A 25,705-nucleotide genomic window follows, 5' to 3' on the forward strand; every position below is an offset into this window, starting at 1 on the left:
CACTAAATAAAGTCATGACCTATCCAAATCCACTTTCATAAATATTATAAGATTCAACATCCTCCAAAATAGTGGGATCATTACTTCCTAAAGTTGACACTCTTCCAAACCCACTTTCATCAATATAATCATCATAGGTAGAAGGCATGCTATCATCATAACAACTTTGCATATCAAAACTTGGGAGGCTAAAAATATCATCTTCATTAAACGTAGCATCCCCAAGCTTGGGACAAACATTAATTGCAGCAAATATATTCTCAAAAACATCATCTTCATCAAACATAGAATCCCCAAGCTTGGTCCTTTTCATATCATAAGCAAAATTACTCTCATCATTAATAGTATGGATAGCACCAATAGTATAGCAATTATCATCATCACAATGAGTAGTAGGAGTAACATCATTTGGGAGGGATACCTTTTTACCTTTGCTTCTCTGTTTTTTCTTTTTCTTCTTCTTCACCACATCATGTGTAGGTTCAATCCTCTTTTTGGAGCTCCTTATTAATGAGATTGGTTGAATAGAAGGCTCCTCCTCGTTACCTGATTCATCATAAGAAATAATAGGGGAATATTGGGAAGTCTCTTCCGTTTCGTTAGTATTCTCTTCATCTTCTATTTGTTTTCTTTTCTTTATGTAATTGGCAAAATAAGGATTTTCAATGCAATTCACTGCACAATACATATAAATTTCCTCTAGATCAAATTCAAGAAGTTTATCACGGGCAAATACTGGAAGATTGTTAGTTATACGTTTCATTTCTTCATAACCCATAAGCAAACTAAGTTCATTATGATGTGCAAGGGAAATCAAGTCATCACAATTTTTGGACACGATTAGATCATGAAACAATTTGCATCGGATAGTTAAATGACCGTGTTCATTGCAAAGTTCACATGTACATCTAAGAAAATTTAAATTTTCAGCACAAACATCTAGCCTTTCTTGCAACCATTTAGTTTCTAAGTACTTATGCCTCTTATAAAATCTATCTTCCCTTTTTGGTATGTATTTGCAAACTCTATGCACTACACAAAAATCGACATGCTTATAAGAGATATTTTCATCCTGACTAGTGCAATCATCATTAGTACCATGGATATTCAAGGAGTTCATAGTAACAATATTGCAATCATGCTCATCATTCAAAGATTTAGTGCCAAACATTTTAATGCATTCCTCTTCTAACACTTTGGCACAATTTTCCTTTCCATCATACTCAAGAAAGACATTAAAAAGGTGAAGCGTATGTGGCAAACTTAATTCCATTTTTTTGTACTTTTCTTTTATAAACTAAACTAGTGATAAAACAAGAAACTAAAAGATTCGATTGCAAGATCTAAAGATATACCTTCAAGCACTCACCTCCCCAGCAACGGCGCCAGAAAAGAGCTTGATGTCTACTATGCAACCTTCTCCTTGTAGACATTGTTGGGCCTCCAAGTGCAGTGGTTTGTAGGACAGTAGCAAATTTCCCTCAAGTGGATGACCTAAGGTTTATCAATCCGTGGGAGGCGTAGGATGAAGATGGTCTCTCTCAAGCAACCTGCAACCAAATAACAAAGAGTCTCTTGTGTCCCCAACACACCCAATACAATGGTAAATTGTATAGGTGCACTAGTTCGGCGAGGAGATGGTGATACAAGTGCAATATGGATGGTAGATATAGGTTTTTGTAATCTGAAATTATAAAAACAGCAAGGTAACTAATGATAAAAGTGAGCTAAACGGTATTGCAATGCTAGGAAACAAGGCCTAGGGTTCATACTTTCACTAGTGCAAGTTCTCTCAACAATAATAACATAATTGGATCATATAAATATCCCTAAACATGCAACAAAGAGTCACTCCAAAGACACTAATATCGGAGAACAAACGAAGAGATTATGGTAGGGTACGAAACCACCTCAAAGTTATCCTTTCTGATCGATCTATACAAGAGTCCGTAGTAAGATAACATGAAGCTATTCTTTCCGTTCGATCTATCATAGAGTTCGTACTATAATAACACCTTAAGACACAAATCAACCAAAACCCTAATGTCACCTAGATACTCCGATGTCACCTCAAGTATCCGTGGGTATGATTATACGATATGCATCACACAATCTCAGATTCATCTATTCAAACCAACAAAAAGTACTTCAAAGAGTGCCCCAAAGTTTCTACCAGAGAGTCAAGACGAAAACGTGTGCCAACCCCTATGCATAGGTTCATGGGCGGAACCCGCAAGTTGATCACCAAAACATACATCAAGTGGATCACGTGATATCCCATTGTCCCCACAGATACGCACGGCAAGACATACATCAAGTGTTCTCAAATCCTTAAAGACTCAATGCGATAAGATAACTTCAAAGGGAAAACTCAATCCATTACAAGAGAGTAGAGGGGGAGAAACATCATAAGATCCAACTATAATAGCAAAGCTTGCGATACATCAAGATCGTATCACCTCAAGAACACGCGAGAGAGAGAGAGAGATCAAAAACATAGCTACTGTTGGGGAACGTAGTAATTTCAAAAATTTCCTACGCACAGGCAAGATCATGGTGATGCATAGCAACGAGAGGGGAGAGTGTTGTCCACGTACCCTCGTAGACCGAAAGCGGAAGCGTTTGCACAACGCGATTGATGTAGTCGTACATCTTCACGATCCGGCCGATCAAGTACCGAACGTACGGCACCTCCGACTTCAGCACATGTTCAGCTCGATGACGTCACTCAAACTCCGATCCAGCCGAGCTTTGAGGGAGAGTTTCGTCAGCACGACGGCGTGGTGACGATGATGATGTTCTACCGACGCAGGGCTTCGCCAAAGCACCGCTACGATATTATCGAGGTGGATTATGGTGGAGGGGGGCACCGCACACGGCTAAGAGATCAATGATCAATCGTTGTGTCTATGGGGTGCCCCCTTGCCCCCGTATATAAAGGAGAAAGGGAGGGAGAGGCAGCCGGCCAAGAGGAGGCGCGCCAGGAGGAGTCCTACTCCCATCGGGAGTAGGACTCCCTCCTTTCCTAGTTGGAGTAGGAGAAGGGGGAAGGAGGAGGGAGAGAGGAAGGAAAGGCGGAGGAAAAGGAGGAAAGGGGGCTGGCCGCCTAGTCCAATTCGGTTTGGGCTAGGGGGCCGCGCGGCCTGCCTCCTCTCTTCCACCACTTGGCCCATGAGGCCCATTGCTTCTTCCTCGTATTCCCGTAACTCCCCGGTACCCCCGAAAATACCCGAATCACTAGGAACCTTTCCGATGTCCGAATATAGTCGTCCAATATATCGATCTTTACGTCTCAACCATTTCGAGACTCCTCGTAATGTCCCCGATCTCATCCGGGACCCCGAACTACCTTCGGTACATCAAATCACATAAACTCATAATATAACCGTCATCAAACTTTAAGCGTGCGGACCCTACGGGTTCGAGAACTATGTAGACATGACCGAGACATGTCTCCGGTCAATAACCAATAGCGGAACCTGGATGCTCGTATTGGCTCCCACCGCAGAACAACATACGTTGTTCCCTTTGTCATCGGTATGTTACTTGCCCGAGATTCGATCGTCGGTATCTCAATACCTAATTCAATCTCGTTACCTGCAAGACTCTTTACTCATTCCGTAATACATCATCTCGCAACTAACTCATTAGTTACAATGCTTGCAAGGCTTATAGTGATGTGCATTACCGAGTGGGCCCAGAGATACCTCTCCGATAATCGGAGTGACAAATCCTAATCTCGAAATACGCCAACCCAACAAGTACCTTCGGGGACACCTGTAGAGCACCTTTATAATCACCCAGTTACGTTGTGACGTTTGGTAGCACACAAAGTGTTCCTCCGGTAAACGGGAGTTGCATAATCTCATAGTCATAGGAACATGTATAAGTCATGAAGAAAGCAATAGCAACATACTAAACGATCAAGTGCTAAGCTCACGGAATGGGTCAAGTCAATCACATCATTCTCCTAATGATGTGATCCCGTTAATCAAATGACAACTCTTTGTCTATGGCTAGGAAACATAACCATCTTTGATCAACGAGCTAGTCAAGTAGAGGCATACTAGTGACACTCTGTTTGTCTATGTATTCACACATGTATCATATTTCCGGTTAATACAATTCTAGCATGAATAATAAACATTTATCATGAAATAAGGAAATAAATAATAACTTTATTATTGTCTCTAGGGCATATTTCCTTCAGCTACTGGTACATACCCTCAGCCCCGAGGGTGAACTACTCCCTCCTCGTCATGGAGAGCTTCGGGATGATGAAGATGGCCACCGGTGAGGGTTCCCCCCTCCGGCAGGGTGCCGAAACAGGGTCCCGATTGGTTTTTGCTGGCTACAGAGGCTTGCGGCGGCGGAACTCCCAATCTATTCTGTTCCCCGAAGGTTTTAGGGTATATGGATATATATAGTTGATAGAAGTCGGTCAGGGGGGTCATGAGGGGCCCACGAGGGTGGAGGGCACGCCCAGGGGGTGGGCACGCCCCTGCCTCGTGCCTTCCTCGTTGATCCCCTGACGTGCACTCCAAGTCTTCCGGATTGCTTCTTCCCAAAAATAACTTCTCCCGAAGGTTTCATTTCGTTTGGACTCTGTTTGATATTCCTTTTCTTCGAAACACTGAAACAAGGGAAAAAACAGGAACTGGCACTGGGCTCTAGGTTAATAGGTTAGTCCCAAAAATAATCTAAAAGTGTTTAATAAAGCCCATAAACATCCAAAACGGATAATATAATAGCATGGAACAATAAAAAATTATAGATACGTTGGAGACGTATCAAAGGGCATAATATTTAATCAAAAATAGGTTATGTCTTCTGACAGCTTTTTCGGCGAGGCACTGTGCTACATCTTTATTATCATTTCGAACCATTTTTCAGCCTTCCGCTTCGCGTTTCGATACGCGGTATCCATTGACACGTCTTGTCAAAGCAGAGATCATGTCCGCCTTATTGTGGGACTCATTAATACGGGCTTGGATAATCCAACCGTGTTGTCCGCACGACCCCTTGGGAATAGGCGAGTTTTACGCCTCGTGGGGGGACGCTCTATATTCACTGCCCTTATAAGGAGATAAGAATCCACCTTTTCACCCCACACCTTCTTCTTCCTCAGCCCATCCGCCCTCGAGCTCCAGCGCCCAAGTTTCGATCCCTTCCGTCCCCAGAAAACACTCTAGCCATGTCCGGATCTGGAACACAGGGCAAGTGGATGGCCTCCTCCGTCATGGAGGAGAACATCAAGGAGCTCCGGGAGGCGGGGTATTTGGCCAAGGAAATCGTCCACCGGCTTCCGGCGAAGAAGCAGATTGTCCCTACTCCAGAGCCCAATGAGAAGGTAGTATTCATTCCCCATTTCCTTCGCGGACTAGGATTTCCCCTTCATCCTTTCGTCCGCGGCCTCATTTTTTACTACGGGCTAGATTTCCATGATCTAGCCCCAAATTCCTTTCTCAACATTTCGGCGTTCATCGTCGTATGTGAAGTATTCCTCCGCATCCCTCCCCACTACGGCCTATGGCTCAAGGTCTTCAATGTGAAGCCAAAAGTGGTGGATGGTCAACACACGGAGTGCGGCGGCGCCATGGTGAGCAAGCTCCCCAATGTCACTTGGCCCAAAGGCACCTTTGTGGAGACTGTGAAGGGGTGGCAGCAGGAGTGGTTCTACCTCACGGAACCCCGTGACTCCACATGGGCCGCTCCTCCCGTGTTCATGTCCGGGCCTCCAATGCGCCTGACTTCCTGGCTCGACAAGGGCCTGGACTGGGCATCGTCCGACAAGGCGATGACACTGCAGAGGCGCGTCAAGAGCAAGGTAGACAAGAATACCAGTCTTGCCAGCATGATCCAGGTGATGTTCTTTCGCCGGATTCTCCCCTGCCAACGCCGGACTCAGTATATGTGAGAGTTCGACCCGGCCAGTCCCCGGACCTTGCAGCGGTTCTTCAACACGAAGCACAGAGACATGTGGAAGATGCTTTTCAAGACCCAAAAGACATGGCCGAAGACGACCGAAGACCTCGGCCATGACTGCACTCACGCAGCGACTCCCATAAGTTTTCTAATAACCCTATTTTGTAAATCCCAGGAGCATACTAAGCTTCCCATTCTGCCCACAGGGCTGGACAAAGAAGGAGGAACAGATTCACTGTCCAGCTCCGCTACCCGAAGACCCAGCCATTCCTCTGTTGACGAGGATGCTGGTCCCAGTGCCATATCAGGCGCCAAAAAAGAAGGCCAACAAGAAGGGCAAGGGGGCCAAGAGTGGCCTCCGCCGTAAAGGTGGTTCGGACGTAGTGTCTGAAGACACCAAAACTCTCTCCTTCCCTGACGAAGAGGAGGAGGAGGAGGACGAGAGCAATACCCCTCCTAAGGGGGAGAAGAAGAAGGAGGAGAGGGCAGCTTCCGCGGATCTAGATGAGGGAGTGTCCAAGAAAGGGAGAACCTCCCTCACGGATGATTCCGAGTCAGACATCGACGAGTGGCGCCCCAGGCCGAAGCCCCTGGCCGGATCGTAAGTACTCAAAGGTATTATATATATCCAGCTTTTTGCCTTGAGGTTGTAACGCGGTAAATTGCGTGCTGCAGTCTGGTTCGTGACCTCCCCCAGCGATCCTCATCTTGTGGGAATTCACTGGGTCCGAACATGATGGAGAGCGAGTCACCCCCGCCAGCCTCCTCCCCCACTACTACGGATAACACTGAGATGTTGTCCCAAAGGACCCTTCCGGGCATGAAGAGGTGCAGGAGGCTGTCAAGACAGCGCCAAAGGATGCTACCCCTGCTGCCGAGAACATGGGGGAACCGACTCCCATGGAGACCGGAGACGGGGGCAATGTCCAATTTGGCCCCCAACCAAATATCATTCCGGAGACCCACACGACTCCGGAGTCAGATGAGCAGCCTCCTTCGAAAGAAGGGGGCGCGCCCACCCCACCGGCGACCTCTGTCAATGCGGAGGTACCGGACACTCTAGAGAGAGCGCTTCAGAGCGCCACCATTGTGGAAGAACATCGTACCCTGATGGGTACGGTGATTGAAAAGGTTCAGTCCGCGAAAAGCGGATTGATCGAAGCATATACTAGCCTTCTGAGAGGCTTTGAGGTACGTGAAATAATGCCTTTTAGCGATATATAGGGGGAATGCCTGTGTATAGATAGTAGCCCCTGAGACTCTGTTCAGTATTTCACAAAGAAAGGCCGAACAGAGGATCTAATAACTCACCCAGGAGATTAACATACATATCTATTTGAAAAACAGGCTGTGATGCAGGCGTCAGCTTCCCATGCCGCTAAAGCATCCGAGTTGAGCCGGAAGTTAGAGGAAAAACAAGGTATGTGACACTGAAACATGTTTGAAATGAGATCACCTCTTAATTGTTATCTAAATGAGCTTTTATAATTATGCTTCATAGCTGATGCGTTTGAGGTTGAAACCCTCAAGAGCGCGTTGGCCGAGGCCAAGAAAGAGGCAGAGGAGGAACGAGCCGCCCGCCTAAAACATGAGTCAAGGGTTGAGGAAGTCCAGCAAGAGCTCAAGGATGCTATAAGAAAATGTGAGTCCTTGGAGCACAAAATTTTGGATCAAAAATCCGAACTTGCTAAGGCCCTCCAAAGTGCCTAGGAGGCCCGAGCTGAAGCCCAAAACGCCTGCAGGGAGATCCAAGAGGCGAAGCAGATTGCAGCTGGTAAGGCTTTTAACATGAAAAGAAAATTTGTGAGAAGGAAATACATCTTTCTGACCCGGATTTGGAGTTCTCCAAGAGCGTTTGCGGACCTGCCCCGGAGTTGGTTGCCGATGCTGTGGAGTTCTTTCGAGAGGAAGAGGGGAGCTCGGTGGAAAAACTGTTCTGGACGCAATACCTTCCGCCTAAGCATCCCGTGCCCCTCAGCGATCAGTTGAAGCAGTTGACCGAACTGCATAGGGTGGCCGGATTGGCCATGAGGTATATTATAATCCGTTTGTGGCCAACCGAACCCATGCCCAGTAGCTACTCCGGGCTCGTAAAGCGGTTGGTCAGTGCCTGCCCCCGGCTTGATGCCGTGAAGTGGTCGGCCTGCATCGAAGGTGCGCGGATGGCCTTCGCCCGTGTCAAAGTGCAGTGGGCGAAGATGAACGCCGTCAAGCTCGCAACCGAGGGACCACCCGCAGGCAAAGAGCACCGCACGCCGGAGCGGTATTTCGATGATGTCCTGGAAGGATCCCGCATTGTAGAGGGCCAGTGTTCGAAGGACATCATTTTTGAATGAATGTATCTATGTTTTCCAATCTTGTATTATGAAACAAGGATTGTGTATGATATGTTGCTTGTTTTACTTTAAAATATCTCCTCCAATTATTTTCCTCCTGTGCGGCCGTTTACGGTATCTGAGAGTCGGCCAGTCATCGGCTTCAGCCCCCTCGTAGGTTATACGGGGGTGTTCGGGATAGCACCTGAACACACTTGACCCAACAGCTTGGTCCTTGAAGGAGGTGTTAGTGCGGCGAACCAGGCAATCGGACTATGTGGCTTTATCGCTCTCACTTATCCATAGGAGTTTTAAAATAGGAGGGTGGGCGCAGCCCCTAGCATTGTTAAATTATCCAAACTTGGGTGTTGTGGATGCCCCGCCGGGTGAAGGCTGGCCTGTTGTATAATGCGGAAGAAATCGCGAGAGATTTATACTTAGTCACCGAATAGCTGACCAGCTCGCGCCCCATCATGACAGTCAGTTTTCGGCTTTCTCTACTGAGGTGTTTGTCCGGATGAACAGGAAACACAATCGCAGTAGTTCTCCCTTTACTACCTTAGCCGAACAGGCGGAACGTAAGGTAGTAACCACAGGAGCCGGGCAACCCAACTATTGACCAAAGACATGATTCGGAGCCGATGCATATAATGTTATATTCGGGACACCGAATTGTACTATGAAAGTGTTCGGACTTTATTTATTGTTTAAGAAATGAACGTGGCTCAATAGAGCCCCTAGCCATTTAAGTCGTACTGAGGTGTACATGACAATCGGACAAAAATAGGGAAATACAGATTAAGAGGTAGGCTCGTACCGCATAGGTTGGGCTAGAAACTGTTTGCATTATAGTCTGATCGATACGTCAAAACGTATTGGTACAAATAGTGCGATAAGCAACAAGGCTGTTTTACATGTTGAGCATAAGGTAAAGTTGTGTAAGTGTCCTAAGAACATGCGAGGTGATCTTTAAAGACCCTTTGGGTACTCTACCACGCGTCTACGCTGCTTTTCTCCTTGGTGTATTGTCGTTCGAGAGGATCATCGATCGGTATTTTCATGATAGGCCTTGAAAAGAGGACTTGGCACCGTCAAAAAGGTGATGTGAGTTGTAAGGAACCTGGAAAAAAGAAAAAAAAAGAAGGGAAAAAGGAAATATGAGTGTCTGGATAGGGTCTAGCCGTATTGTGGACTTTATCTTTATTGTGCCTCCATCCTTTCCCATGGTATCTTTAGTGCGTAATTATGTACGCATGGTACATATGCCACAATTTGGTAGGGGTTGAGACGGAGGCCGAATTGCTAATCGAGCTCCTGACGAGCTGGACCATCGCTTTGCAGGGTAGTCCGGACTCGTTTAGCGGTATCTGGGGGCTTGACTATCGATGTAGTTTTTGGCTTCATAAGGCCGCCCTATACTTCCGTTGCAAGGGCCGCGGTGTGCTCCTCTGTACGGAGGGAGCGCTCCGTGTTTCCATTGACTGTTATAACACCACGTGGTCCGGGCATCTTGAGTTTGAGATAGGCATAGTGTGGGACCGCGTTGAAGCAAGAGAACGCGGTTCGTCTAGGCAGTGCGTGGTAGCCACTACGAAAGGGGACGATGTCGAAGATCAAGTCTTCGCTTCGGAAGTTGTCCGGTGAACTGAAGACGACTTCCAATGTGATTGAGCCCGTGCAGCGGGCCTCTACACCAGGTATTACTCCTTTAAAGGTAGTTTTAGTGGGCTTGATTCTTGATGGATCAATGCCCATCTTGCGGACTGTGTCCTGATAGAGCAAGTTAAGACAGCTGCTGCTATCCATGAGGACTCGCATAAGGTGGAATCCATCGAGAATTGGGTCGAGTACCAACGCGGCTGAGCCTCCGTGATGGATACTAGTCGGATGGTCTCTGCGATCAAAGGTGATCGGACAGGCTGACCATGGGTTGAATTTTGGGGCGACTGGCTCTATCGCGTAGACGTCCCTTAGAGCGCACTTGTGCTCCCGCTTGGGGATGTGAGTAGCGTATATCATGTTAACCGTCTTGACCTCGGGGGGGAATCTCTTATGTCCCCCTGTGTTCGGTGGGTGAGGCTCCTCCTCGTCATCCTTGCTGGGTGATGAGCCACAAGTGTAGGGGATCTATCATAGTCCGTTCGATAAGTAAGAGTGTCGAACCCAACGAGGAGCAGAAGGAAATGACAAGCGGTTTTCAGTAAGGTATTCTCTGCAAGCATTGAAATTATCGGTAACAGATAGTTTTGTGATAAAGTAATTTGTAACGGGTAACAAGTAATGAAAGTAAACGAGGTGCAGCAAGATGGCCCAATCCTTTTTGTAGCAAAGGACAAGCCTGGACAAACTCTTATATAGAGAAAAGCGCTCCCGAGGACACATGGGAATTATCGTCAAGCTAGTTTTCATCACGCCCATATGATTCGGGTTCGTTACTTTGATAATTTGGTATGTGGGTGGATCGGTGATTGGGTACTGCCCTTTCTTGGACAAGCATCCCACTTATTATTAACCCCTATTGCAAGCATCCGCAACTACAAGAGAAGTATTAAGGTAAACCTAACCATAGCATGAAACATATGGATCCAAATCAGCCCCTTACGAAGCAACGCATAAACTAGGGTTTAAGCTTCTATCACTCTAGCAACCCATCATCTACTTATTACTTCCCAATGCCTTCCTCTAGTCCCAAGCAATGGTGAAGTGTCATGTAGTCGATGTTCACATAACACCACTAGAGGAGAGACAACATACGTCTCATCAAAATATCGAAGAATACCAAATTCACATGACTACTTATAGCAAGACTTCTCCCATGTCCTCAGGAACAAACGTAACTATTCACAAATCATATTCATGTTCATAATCAGTGGGGTATTAATATGCATAAAGGATCTGAACATATGATCTTCCACCAAATAAACCAACTACATCAACTACAAGGAGTAATCAACACTACATCAACTACAAGGATCTGAACATATGATGTTTCCCCGGCAGAACAGCTCCGCCGGAGTCCTAGATTGGTTACGCCAAGGTTCCGCCTCGTGGCGGCGGTGTTTCATCCCGAAAGCTTGCTTATGATTTTTTCCAGGGTAAAAGACTTCATCTAGCAGAAGATGGGCATCGGAGGCCTGCTAGGGGGCCCACGAGGCAGGGGGCGCGCCCAGGGGGTAGGGCGCGCCCCCCACCCTCATGGCCAGGGTGTGGGCCCCCTCTGGTTGATTCTTTCTCCAGTATTTTTTATATATTCCAAAACATGCCTCCGTGAAGTTTCAGGACTTTTGGAGTTGTGCAGAATAGGTCTCTAATATTTGCTCCTTTTCCAGCCCAGAATTCCAGCTGCTGGCATTCTCCCTCTTCATGTAAACCTTGTAAAATAAGAGAGAATAGATATAAGTATTGTGACATAACGTGTAATAACAGCCCATAATGCAATAAATATCGATATAAAAGCATGATGCAAAATGGTCGTATCACTGGGCGACCCCTTATCCTTATCTTCGGTGTTTAGCTTACCGGCCTGTTTGAAGACCCAACAACTTCTGTTGGTATGGTTTGCAGGCTTGTTGGGGGTGCCGTGAATCTGGCAAGGTCGATCGAGTATTTGGTCCAGGCTAGATGAATCATTTTTATTTCTCTTGAATGGCCTCTTCCATTGACCGGATTTGGAGCCACTGAATCCGGCGTTGACCGACGTGTTTCTGGTATTATCATTATTGCTTCGACGCTTGTGTTTGTTGCGTCGGGGCCTACCATTTCCGTTTCTGGTTTCAGAAGTACCAGGGTCGCTAGTGCCGTTGTTACTACGGGTTAGCCAGCTATCCTCTCCCGCGCAAAAGAGGGTCATGAGTGTTGTAAGGGCTGCCATGGACTTTGGCTTTTCTTGGCCGAGGTGTCGGGCGAGCCATTCGTCGTGGATGCTGTGATTAAAGGCCGCTAGGGCTTCGGCGTCCGGACAGTTGACGATTTGGTTCTTTTTAATTAGGAACCTTGTCCAGAGTTTTCGGGTTGACGCTCCGGGTTGCTGGACTATGTGACTGAGGTCATCGGCGTCCGGGGGCCGTACATAGGTACCTTGGAAGTTGTCTCTAAAGGCATCTTCCAAATCTTCCCAGCTACCAATAGAATTTTCTGGGAGGCTATTTAACCAGTGTCGTGCTGGTCCCTTGAGTTTTAAGGGAAGGTATTTGATGGCGTGTAGATCATCACCGCGAGCCATGTGAACGTGGAGAAGAAAATCTTCAATCCATACTGCAGGATCTGTTGTGCCGTCGTATGATTCAATGTTCACAGGTTTGAACCCTTCTGGGAACTGGTGCTCCATTACCTCATCGGTGAAGCATAGGGGTTGTGCGGCGCCTCTTTATCGGGCAACGTCACGGCGCATTTCGGATGGAGTCCGTATGTGGTTTTCGGCCCTGGTGAGGTTGTGTTTGTCGCACCAGGCCTGATGGCCGTCTTCTCGCGCTTGGGCATGCCCCCTTGATCCGTAGATTGACATGGTCTGACCGGCTCTATTGTCCAGGTCCTGACGCAGGTCGTAGGTGTATCCCCAAGCTGTTGTTTCTCTGCTTTTATGGCGAGGTGGTGCGGGCTGGTGTTCAGCTTGAGTTGCCGTTCTGTCCCGGCCACGTGGTGGTCGGTCGGGTCCGTCAGCCGCGTTACGCGTGGGTGGTATGGGCTCCAGCGCCTCATCGTTGAATTGGTATGGGCTCCAGCCGCGTTACGCGTTCGAGGCCGTATTCTTTGGCTGCCAGGATAGTTGTCCATCTGTCGTTGAGCAGATCTTGGTCAGCTTGAAGCTGCTGCTGCTTTTTCTTTAGGCTTCTTGCAGTGGCTATTAGCTGGCGCTTAAAGCGCTCTTGTTCGAGGGGTTCCTGTGGCATGATAAAATCTTTGTCACTGAGGCTTACGTCGTCCTCGGAGAGTGGTAGGTAGTTACTATCCTCCGAGTCTTTGTTCCCTGGTTGTTCGTCAGGGTCAACTTGCCTGTCCTCCCGATCATCCTGTTCGGATGTTGGTTCGATGGGATCTTCTTGCTCTTCGGTGTTCTCCGGAGTATCATTGTCTCCAGTGCCGGTATTGCTATCTTTTCGACGCGATTTAGAGTGGCGCCGCTGACGTTGATGCTTTGGTGGTATCCCAGGAGGTTTTTCCTCGACTAGATTCTTCTCATCATCGTCGTCACCTTCTTTAGGTGTGTCCACCATGTACACGTCGTATGAGGAAGTGGCCGTCCAGCGTACGGTGAACGGCGGGTTTTGGGCCTGCTCCTCTCCGGCATCGTTGTCCATACCGTCGATGTCTTCGGAGGCGTAATCGAGCATGTCGGTTAGATCCTCGACAGTGGCTATGAAGTGGGTGGTGGGTGGGAAGTAAAATTCCCTATTTTTAGCCCCTAGTCCGGGCTGGGCGTAATTCGAAAGCGGTTCGTCAGTGATGGCGAGGGATCGCATTAAGTCCAAAGCCTTGTTTAAGAGAGAGGTTTGGTCGGGAACAGAAGTTTCCTGGCCGAGCTCGCATAACGCGGTCTTCGAGGGTTCAGAGCTAGTGTCCGGAGAAGAGTCCGGCTTTACGATGACTGCCAGAGACGCTATTCTCTCCGGTTCTCCAGTGTTGAGCTCTAAAGCCGCAGAGAGTCCGGCGGGTTCTAGACTCCCGTCTTCGGACTTGGTGACGCGCTCCGGACCGAAGGCCGGAGCGGTGGCTGGGGTCGCGAACCCTTGGAAGATCAAGTCTCCCCGGATATCAGCGACATAGTCCATATTTCCAAAACTGATCTGGTGCCCAGCGGCGTAGCTGTTGATCTGCTCTAGGTGGCCAACCGAGTTGGCACACAGTGTGAAGACGCACAGTACGGAAGCATTGTTGTAGATGGTCGATGGAGCCATCGAGCCTTTCAATGACGGCACATCGGAACTCTCAATGAAAGCACCAATGTCAGTGTCAAAACCGGTAGATCTCGGGTAGGGGGTCCCGTACTGTGCATCTAAGGATCGTGGATAATAGGAGGTAGGGGCCATGATGTTTACCCAGGTTCGGGCCCTCTTGATGGAGGTAATACCCTACTTCCTGCTTGATTGACTTTGCTGAGTATACGGTTACAAGAGTTGATCTACCTCGAGATCGTAATGGCTAAACCCTAGATGCCTAGCCTGTATGATTATGATTGCCCCTACGGACTAAACCCTCCGGTTCATATAGACACCGGAGGGGGCTAGGGTTGTACAGAGTTGGTTCAGAGAGAAATGAATCTTCATATCCGAACGCCAAGCTTGCCATCCACGCAAAGGAGAGTCCCATCCGGACACGGGGGAAGGCCTTCTATCTTGTATCTTCACGGCCCATCTATCTGGCCCATGTTAGATAGCCCGGACGCCCGAGGACCCCATAATCCAAGACTCCCTCAATCACATCATTAGAGAATGATGTGATGGACAAGACCCATCCGTTAGCTTAGCATAATGATCGTCTAGTTTTATTGCTATTGCTTTCTTCATGACTTATACATGTTCCTCTGACTATGAGATTATGCAACTCCCGAATACCGGAGGAACACCTTGTGTTCTATCAAACGTCACAACGTAACTGGGTGTTATAAAGATGCTCTACAGGTGTCTCCGAAGGTGTTTGTTGAGTTGGCATAGATCGAGATTAGGATTTGTCACTCCGCGTATCGGAGAGGTATCTCTGGGCCCTCTCGGTAATGCACATCACTATAAGCCTTCCCAGCAATGTGACTAATGAGTTAATTGTGGCATGATGCATTACGGAATGAGTAAAGAGACTTGCTGGTAACGAGATTGAACTAGGTATGAGGATACCGACGATCGAATCTCGGGCAAGTAACATACCGATGACAAAGGGAATAACGTATGTTGTTATGCGGCTTGACTAATAAAGATCTTCGTAGAATATGTAGGAGCCAATATGAGCATCCAGGTTGCGCTATTAGTTATTAACCGGAGATGTGTCTCGGTCATGTCTACATAGTTCTCGAACCCGTAGGGTCCGCACGCTTAATGTTCGATGACGATTTGTATTATGAGTTATGTGATTTGATGACCGAAGTTTTTACGGAGTCCCGGATGAGATCACGGACATGACGAGGAGTCTCGAAATGGTCGAGAGGTAAAGATCGATATATTGGAAGGTTATATTCGGATACCAGAATGGTTCCGAAGTGATTCGGGTATTTTTCGGAGTACCGAGAGGTTACCTAAAACCCCCGGGGAAGTATTGAGCCTTAATGGTTTTTAGTGGAAAGGAGAGAAGGGCCGCAAGGGGTGGCCACGCCCCCCCCCCCCACCCCATGGCAAGTCCGACTTGGACTAGGGAGGGGGCGGCGCCCCCTCTTTCCTTCTCCCTCTCCTCCTCCTTCCCTCTCTCCCCCTCTTGGAAAAGGAAGGGGACTCCAACTAGGATTGGGAATCCTAGTTGGACTCCCCTATGACGCGCGCCCCCCTTGGTCGGCCTCTTCCTCCCCCTCCTTTATATACGTGGGCAGGAGGGCACCCCAAAGCACAACAGACAATCTCTTAGCCGTGTGCGGTGCCCCCCTCCACAGTTTAACACCTCGGTCATATCGTCGTAGTGCTTAGGCGAAGCCCTGCACCGGTAACTTCATCATCACCGTCACCACGCCGTCGTGCTGATGGAAATCTCCCTCGTCCTCAACTGGACCAAGAGCTCGAGGGACGCCATCGTGTTGAACGTGGGCTGAACACGGAGGTGTCATACATTCGGTGCTTTGATCGGTTGGATCGTGAAGACGTTCGACTACATCAACCGCGTTACTAAACGCTTCCGCTTTCGGTCTACGAGGGTACGTGGACACACTCTCCCCTCTCGTTGCTATGCATCTCCTTGTTAGATCTTGCGTGATCTTAGGAAAAAATTGAAATACTGCGTTCCCCAACAGCAGGATGCCACGCCAATTCGTCAGTGATGAATTTCAGTGTGTCGAAACGCACAAGCTACCCAGGCCTGAGCTTGCCATCGATTGGCGAGGAAATCCCACCTAGATCGCTACTCCAGCATGTGCTTGCCCCATGGTGGGCACCAACTGTCTTGGGGATATCGTGGCAATACTCATGATTTTGGGATTTGGTAAAGGCAAAGCACACATACATGATTCAGGTGCGGGATCTCACACAGTCGAGGGTTTACCCAGGTTTCGCCCCCAGTTCTAGGGGTAACCCTCAAGTACAGGTGGATGTTCCCTCTTGTATGAATAATATGGTTACAATGTATGATCATGTCGATCTGAGCAACTAAGCATCTAAAACTTGTCTAGAATTTACCCATGCTTCTCCTTATATAGTGGTGAAGAAGCAGGGAGTGAAGAAGCAGGGATACAATAGCCGAATGGCCACATCCTAATAATCGCTCAATAAACATGTCCGTTACCGGAGTCTTGATGGTGTCGCAATATAACTAACTTTAGGGCGTTGTTGGTAACTAAAACCATCAATGCCCCACGTCGAGTTCCTTTGGATTTTTATTTTGAGTGGAACCAAGCTTTTATTCATCAAAGTCCACACGGTGTGGGATACAAGTGGGGTTATGGGGTTGGCCCAGCCATACATGGCGCCCCGGACCCAGAGAAAGAGAATGCTTGGCTAGTCGATGTGCTTCTAGATTGTTCGCACGACCTTCAAAAATAAAATTACATTGAAAAGAAAGTTGTTGTAGTCTAATCTCCTTGATAATAGCACCATACGTGCCCATGCTTCCACTATGGATGGCAATAACCACTTGCTTTGCATCTGACGCGATCACAAACTGATTTAAGTGAAGATACCTTCCCGACATGCTATAGCTTCTAGCGTTTCCGGGTCATCCACTCCTCGAATCACCAAGGCGGAGCTGTTGGGGAATGCAGTAATTTCAAAAAAAAAATCCTACGATCACGCAAGATCTATTTAGGTGATGCATAGCAATGAGAGGGGAGAGTGTTGTCCACGTACCCTCCTAGACCGAAAGTGGAAGCGTTATGACAACGCAGTTGATGTAGTCGTACGTCTTCACGATCTGACCGATCCTAGCACCGAAGGTACGGCACCTCCGTGATCTGCACACGTTCAGCTCGGTGACGTCCCACGAACTCTAGATCCAACTGAGGTCGGGGGAGATTTTCGTCAGCACGATGATGTGATGACGGTGATGATGAAGTTACCGACGCAGGGCTTCGCCTAAGCACTACAACGATATGACCGAGGTGGAAATCTGTGGAGGGGGGCACCGCACACGGCTAAACAATCAACTTGTGTGTCTATGGGGTGCCCCCTCCCCTGTATATAAAGGAGGGGAGGAGGGGGCCGGCCTTCCCTCATGGTGCGAACCAAGGGGGATTCCTACTCCTACTAGGAGTAGGTTTCCCCCCTTTCCTAGTCCTAATAGGAGGGGGAAGGAAGGGGAAGAGGAGAGGAAGGAAAGGGGGGCTGGCCCCCCTCCCAATTCGGATTGGGCTTGGGGCACGCCCCCACCTCTTAGCCGCCTCCTCTCTCTCCCACTAAAGCCGATGTAGGCCCATATAGCCCCCGGGGGGTTCCGGTAACCCCCGGTACTCCGGTATATTCCCGAACTCTCATCCGAAACCTTTCCGGTGTCCAAACATAACCTTCCAATATATCAATCTTCATGTCTCGACCATTTCGAGACTCCTCGTCATGTTCGTGATCACATCCGGGACTCCAAACTACCTTCGGTACATCAAAACACATAAACTCATAATACCGATCATCATCGAACGTTAAGCGTGCGGACCCTATGGGTTCGACAACTATGTAGACATGACCGAGACTCATCTCCGGTCAATAACCAATAGCGGAACCTGGATGTTCATATTGGCTCCCACATATCCTACGAAGATCTTTATCAGTCAAACCGCATAACAACATACGTCGAAAACCTTTCGCAACAAATCGAGCTTTGTAGACACTAACATTACCGTCAGCGTCAGTCTTCTTCTTGAAGATCCATTTATTCTCTATGGCGTGCCGATCATCGGGCAAGTCAACCAAAGTCCATAATTTGTTCTCATACATGGATCCCATCTCAGATTTCATGGCCTCAAGCCATTTCGCGGAATCTGGGCTCATCATCGCTTCCTCATAGTTCGTAGGTTCATCATGGTCAATTAACATGACCTCCAGAACCGGATTACCATTCCACTCTCGTGCGGATCTTACTCTGGTTGACCTACGAGGTTCAGTAGTAACTTCATTTGAAGTTACATGATTATCATCATTAGCTTCCTCACTAATTGGTGTAGGAGTCACAGGAACTGATTTCTGTGATGAACTACTTTCCAATAAGGGAGCAGGTACAGTTACCTCATCAAGTTCTACTTTCCTCCCACTCACTTATTTCGAGAGAAACTCCTTCTGTGGAAAGGATCCATTCTTAGCAACGAATGTATTACCTTCGGATCTGTGATAGAAGGTGTACCCAACAGTCTCCTTTGGGTATCCTATGAAGACACATCTCCGATTTGGGTTCAAGCTTATCAGGTTGAAGCTTTTTCACATAAGCATCGTAGCCCCAAACTTTAAGAAACGACAACTTGTGTTTCTTGCCAAACCACAGTTCATAAGTTGTCGGCTCAACGGATTTAGATGGTGCCCTATTTAATGTGAATGCAGCCATCTCTAAAACATAACCCCAAAACGATAGCGATAAATCAGTAAGAGACATCATAGATCGCACCATATCTAATAAAGTGCGGTTACGATGTTCGGACACACCATTACGCTGTGGTGTTCCGGGTGGTGTGAGTTGCGAAACTATTCCACATTGTTTCAAATGAAGACCAAACTCGTAACTCAAATATTCTCCTCCACGATCAGATCACAGAAACTTTATTTTCTTGTTACGATGATTTTCCACTTCACTCTGAAATTCTTTGAACTTTTCAAATGTTTAAGACTTATGTTTCATCAAGTAGATATACCCATATCTGCTCAAATCATCTGTGAAGGTTAGAAAATAACGATACCCGCCGCGAGCCTCAATATTCATCAGACCACATACATCAGTATGTATGATTTCCAATAAATCTGTTGCTCGCTCCATTGTTCCGGAGAACGGAGTTTTAGTCATCTTACCCATGAGGCATGGTTCGCAAGTACCAAATGATCCATAATCTAGTGATTCCAAAAGTCCATCAGAATGGAGTATCTTCATGCGCTTTACACCAATATGACCCAAACGGCAGTGTCACAAATAAGTTGCACTATCATTATCAACTCTGCATCTTTTGGCTTCAATATTATGAATATGTCTGTCACTACTATCGAGATTCAACAAAAATAGATAGCTCTTCAAGGGTGCATAACCATAAAAGATATTACAAATATTACTCATATAAATAGAACAACCATTATTCTCTGATTTAAATGAATAACCGTCTCGCATCAAACAAGATCCCGATATAATGTTCATGCTTAACGCTGGCACCAAATAACAATTATTCAGGTCTAAAACTAATCCCGAAGGTAGATGTAGAGGTAGCATGCCGACGGCGACCACATCGACTTTGGAACCATTACCCACGCACATCGTCACCTCGTCCTTAGCCAATCTTCGCTTAATCCGTAGTCCCTGTTTCGAGTTGCAAATATTAGCAACAGACCAGTATCAAATACCCAGGTACTACTGTGAGCATTAGTAAGGTACACATCAATAACATGTATATCACATATACCTTTGTTCTCCTTGCCATCCTTCTTATCCACCAAATACTTGGGGCAGTTCCGCTTCCAGTGACCAGTCCCTTTGCAGTAGAAGCACTGGGTCTCAAGCTTAGGTCCAGACTTGGGTTTCTTCACTTGAGCGGCAACTTCCTTGCTGTTCTTCTTGAAGTTCCCCTTCTTCCCTTTACCCTTTTTCTTGAAACTGGTGGTCTTATTGACCATCAACACTTGATGCTCCTTCTTGATTTCTACCTCCGCAGCCTTTAGCATCGCGAAGAGCTCGGGAATCGTCTTATCCATCCCTTGCATATTATAGTTCATCACGAAGCTCTTATAGCTTGGTGGCAGTGATTGAAGAACTCTGTCAATGACACTATCAATTGGAAGATTAACTCCCAGCTGAGTCAAGTGATTATGATACCTAGACATTTTGAGTACATGCTCACTGACAGAACTATTCTCCTCCATTTTGCAGCTGTAGAATTTATTGGAGACTTTATATCTCTCAATCCAGGAATTTGCTTGAAATATTAACTTCAACTCCTGGAACACCTCATATGCTCCATGACGTTCAAAACGTCGTTGAAGTCCCGGTTCTAAGCTATAAAACATGGCACACTGAACTATCGAGTAATCATCAGCTTTGCTCTGCCACGCGTTCACAACGTCTGGCGTTGCTCCTGCAGCGGGTCTTGCAACTAGCGGTGCTTCCAGGACGTAATTCTTCTGTGCAGCAATGAGGATAATCCTCAAGTTACGGACCCAGTCCGTGTAGTTTCTACCATCATCTTTCAACTTAGCTTTCTCTAGGAATGCATTAAAATTCAAAGGAACAGTAGCATGGGCCATTGATCTACAACAACATAGACATGCAAAATACTATCAGGTACTAAGTTCATGATAAATTAAAGCTCAATCAATCATATTACGACCATGTGATCCAAATCAACTAAACCATGTCCGATCATCACGTGAGATGGAGTAGTTTTCAATGGTGAACATCACTATGTTGATCATATCTACTATATGATTCACGCTCGACCTTTCGGTCTCAGTGTTTCGAGGCCATATCTGCATATGCTAGGCTTGTCAAGTTTAACCCGAGTATTCTGCGTGTGCAAAGTTGGCTTGCACCCGTTGTATGTGAACGTAGAGCTTATCACACCCGATCATCACGTGGTGTCTCGGCACGACGAACTTTCGCAACGGTGCATACTCAGGGAGAACAATTGTACCTTGAAATTTAGTGAGAGATCATCTTATAATGCTACCATCGAACTAAGCAAAACAAGATGCATAAAGGATAAACATCACATGCAATCAATATAAGTGATATGATATGGCCATCATCATCTTGTGCCTTTGATCTCCATCTCCAAAGCACTGTCATGATCACCATCGTCACCGGCGCGACATCTTGATCTCCATCGTAGCATCGTTGTCGTCTCGCCAACTATTGCTTCTACGACTATCGCTACCGCTTAGTGATAAAGTAAAAAACAATTACAGGGCGATTGCATTGCATACAATAAAGCGACAACCATATGGCTCCTGCCAGTTGCCGATAACTCTGTTACAAAACATGATCATCTCATACAATAAAATTTAGCATCATGGCTTGACCATATCACATCACAACATGCCCTGCAAAAACAAGTTAGACGTCCTCTACTTTGTTGTTGCAAGTTTTACGTGGCTGCTACGGGCTAAGCAAGAACCGTTCTTACCTACGCAACAAAACCACAACGATTTTTCGTCAAGTGTGTTGTTTTAACCTTCAACAAGGTCCGGGCATAGTCACACTCGATTCAACTAAAGTTGGAGAAACTGACACCCGCGAGCCACCTGTGTGCAAAGCACGTCGGTAGAACCAGTCTCGCGTAAGTGTACGCGTGATGTCGGCTCGAGCCGCTTCATCCAACAATACTGCAAAATCAAAGTATGACATGCTGGTAAGCAGTATGACTATTATCGCCCACAACTCTTTGTGTTCTACTCGTGCATATAACATCTACGCATAGACCTGGCTCGGGTGCCACTGTTGGGGAATGCATTAATTTCAAAAGAAATCCTACGATCACGCAAGATCTATCTAGGTGATGCATAGCAACGAGAGGGGAGAGTGTTGCCCACGTACCCTCGTAGACCGAAAGCGGAAGCGTTATGACAACGCGGTTGATCTAGTCGTACGTCTTCACGATCCGACCGATCCTAGCACAGAAGGTACGGCACCTCCGCGATCTGCACATGTTCAGCTCGGTGATGTCCCACGAACTCTAGATCCAGCTGAGGTCGAGGGAGAGTTTCGTCAGCACGACGGCATGATGACGGTGATGATGAAGTTACCGACATAAGGCTTCGGCTAAGCACTACAACGATATGACCGAGGTGGAAATCTGTGGAGGGGGGCACCGCACACGGCTAAACAATCAACTTGTGTGTCTATGGGGTGCCCCCCTCCCCGTATATAAAGGAGGGGAGGAGGGGTGAGGGAGTCCTGGACTAAGGGATCCTCGGGCGTTCGGCCTGTTATCCATGGGCCGGACTGATGGGCTATGAAGATACGAAGACCGAAGACTATACCCGTGTCCGGATTGGACTTTCCTTGGCGTGGAAGGCAAGCTAGGCGACCGACTATGAAGATTCCCTCTTATGTAACCGACCTCATGTAACCCTGTTGGGGAATGTAGTAATTTCAAAAAAAATCCTACGCACACACAGGATCATGGTGATGCATAGCAACGAGAGGGGAGAGTGTGTCCACGTACCCTCGTAGACCGAAAGCGGAAGCGTTAGCACAACACGGTTAATGTAGTCGTACGTCTTCACGATCCGACCGATCAAGTACCGAACGCACGGCATCTCCGAGTTCAGCACACGTTCAACTCGATGACATCCCTCGAACTCCGATCCAGCCGAGCTTTGAGGGAGAGTTCCGTCAGCACGGCGGCGTGGTGACGATGATGATGTTCTACCGACGCAGGGCTTCACCTAAGCACCGCTACGATATTATCGAGATGGATTATGGTGGAGGGGGGCACCGCACACGGCTAAGAGATCCAAGGGATCAATTGTTGTGCCTATGGGGTGCCCCCCCTCCTCCGTATATAAAGGGGGGAGGAGGAGAGAGCCGGCCAAGGGGAGAAGGCGCGCCCAAGGGGGGCAATCCTACTCCAAGTAGGATTCCCCCCTCTTTCCTAGTCCAAGTAGGAGAGGGGAAGGAAGGGAAGGAGAAGGAGAAGGAAGGAGAGGGAGGAAAAGGAGGAAAGGGGTGCCGGCCCCCTAGACCAATTCGGTTTGGGCTAGGGGGCCGCGCGCCCTGCCTCCTCTCTTCCACCACTTGGCCCATGAGGCCCATTGCTTCTTCCTCGTATTCCCGTAACTCCCCGGTACCCGCGAAAATACCCGAATCACTCGGAACCTTTCCGATGTACGAATATAGTCGTCCAATATATCGATCTTTACGTCTCAACCATTTCGTGACTCCTCGTCATGTCCCCGATCTCATCCGGGACTCCGAACTACCTTCGGTACATCAAATCACATAAACTCATAATACAATCGTCATCGAACTTGAAGCGTGCGGACCCTATGGGTTCGAGAACTATGTAGACATGACCGAGACACGTCTCCGGTCAATAACCAATTGCAGAACCTGGATGCTCATATTGGCTCCCACATATTCTACGAAGATCTTTATCGGTCAAACCACATAACAACATACGTTGTTCCCTTTGTCATCGGTATATTACTTGCCCGAGATTTGATCGTCGGTATCTCAATACCTAGTTCAATCTCGTTACCGGCAAGTCTCTTTAGTCGTTCCGTAATACATCATCCCGCAACTAACTCATTAGTTGCAATGCTTGCGAGGCTTATAATGATGTGCATTACCGAGTGGGCCCAGAGATACCTCTCCGACAATCGGAGTGACAAATCCTAATCTCGAAATACGCCAACCCAACAAGTACCTTCGGAGACACCTGTAGAGCACCTTTATAATCACCCAGTTACGTTGTGACGTTTGGTAGCACACAAAGTGTTCCTCCGGTAAACGGGAGTTGCATGATCTCATAGTCATAGGAACATGTATAAGTCATGAAGAAAGCAATAGCAACATACTAAACGATCAAGTGCTAAGCTAACAGAATGGGCCAAGTCAATCACATCATTCAACGAATGATGTGATCCCGTTAATCAAATGACAACTCATGTCCATGGCTAGGAAACTCAACCATCTTCGATTAACGAGCTAGTAAAGTAGAGGCATACTAGTGACACTATGTTTGTCTATGTATTCACACATGTATTAAGCTTCTGGTTAATACAATTCTAGCATGAATAATAAACATTTATCATTATATAAGGAAATAAATAATAACTTTATTATTACCTCTAGGGCATATTTCCTTCAGTCTCCTACTTGCACTAGAGTCAATAATCTAGTTCACATCACCATGTGATTTAACACCCATAGTTCACATCGTCATGTGACCAACACCCAAAGGATTTTACTAGAGTCAATAATCTAGTTCACATCGCCATGTGATTAACACCCAAAGAGTACTAAGGTGTGATCATGTTTTGCTTGTGAGAGAAGTTTAGTCAACGGGTCTGCCACATTCAGATCCGTATGTATTTTGCAAATTTCTATGTCAACAATGCTCTGCACGGAGCTGCTCTAGATAATTTCTCCCACTTTCAATATGTATCCAGATTGAGACTTAGAGTCATCTGGATCAGTGTCAAAACTTGCGTCGACGTAACCCTTTACGACGAATCTTTTGTCACCTCCATAATCAAGAAACATATCCTTATTCCACTAAGGATAATTTTGACCTCTGTCCAGTGATCTACTCCTAGATCACTATTGTACTCCCTTGCTAAACTCAGTGTAGGGTATACAATAGATCTGGTACACAGCATGGCATACTTTATAGAACCTATGGCTAAGGCATAGGGAATGACTTTCATTCTCTTTCTATCTTCTGTCGTGGTCGGGCTTTGAGTCTTACTCAATTTCACACCTTCTAACACAGGCAAGAACTCTTTCTTTGACTGTTCCATTTTGAACTACTTCAAAATCTTGTCAAGGTATGTACTCATTGAAAAAACTTATCAAGCGTCTTGATCTATCTCTATAGATCTTGATGCTCAATATGTAAGCAGCTTCACCGAGGTCTTTCTTTGAAAAACTCCTTTCAAACAATCCTTTATGCTTTGCAGAATAATTCTACATTATTTCCGTTCAACAATATGTAATTCACATATATTTATCAGAAATGTTGTAGTGCTCCCACTCACTTTCTTGTAAATACAGGCTTCACCGCAAGTCTGTATAAAACTATATGCTTTGATCAACTTATCAAAGCGTATATTCCAACTCCGAGATGCTTGCACCAGTCCATAGATGGATCGCTAGAGCTTGCATATTTTGTTAGCACCTTTAGGATTGACAAAACCTTCTGGTTGCATCATATACAACTCTTCTTTAATAAATCCATTAAGCAATGCAGTTTTGTTTATCCATTTCCCAGATTTCATAAAATGCGGCAATTGCTAACATGATTCGGACAGACTTAAGCATAGATACGAGTGAGAAACTCTCATCGTAGTCAACACCTTGAACTTGTCAAAAACCTTTTGCGACAATTCTAGCTTTGTAGATAGTAACACTACTATCAACGTCCGTCTTCCTCTTGAAGATCCATTTATCTCAATGGCTCACCGATCAACAGGCAAGTCAATCAAAGTCCATGCTTTGTT

Source organism: Triticum aestivum, chromosome 2D (assembly GCF_018294505.1).
Source record: "Triticum aestivum cultivar Chinese Spring chromosome 2D, IWGSC CS RefSeq v2.1, whole genome shotgun sequence".
Taxonomy (NCBI): domain Eukaryota; kingdom Viridiplantae; phylum Streptophyta; class Magnoliopsida; order Poales; family Poaceae; genus Triticum; species Triticum aestivum.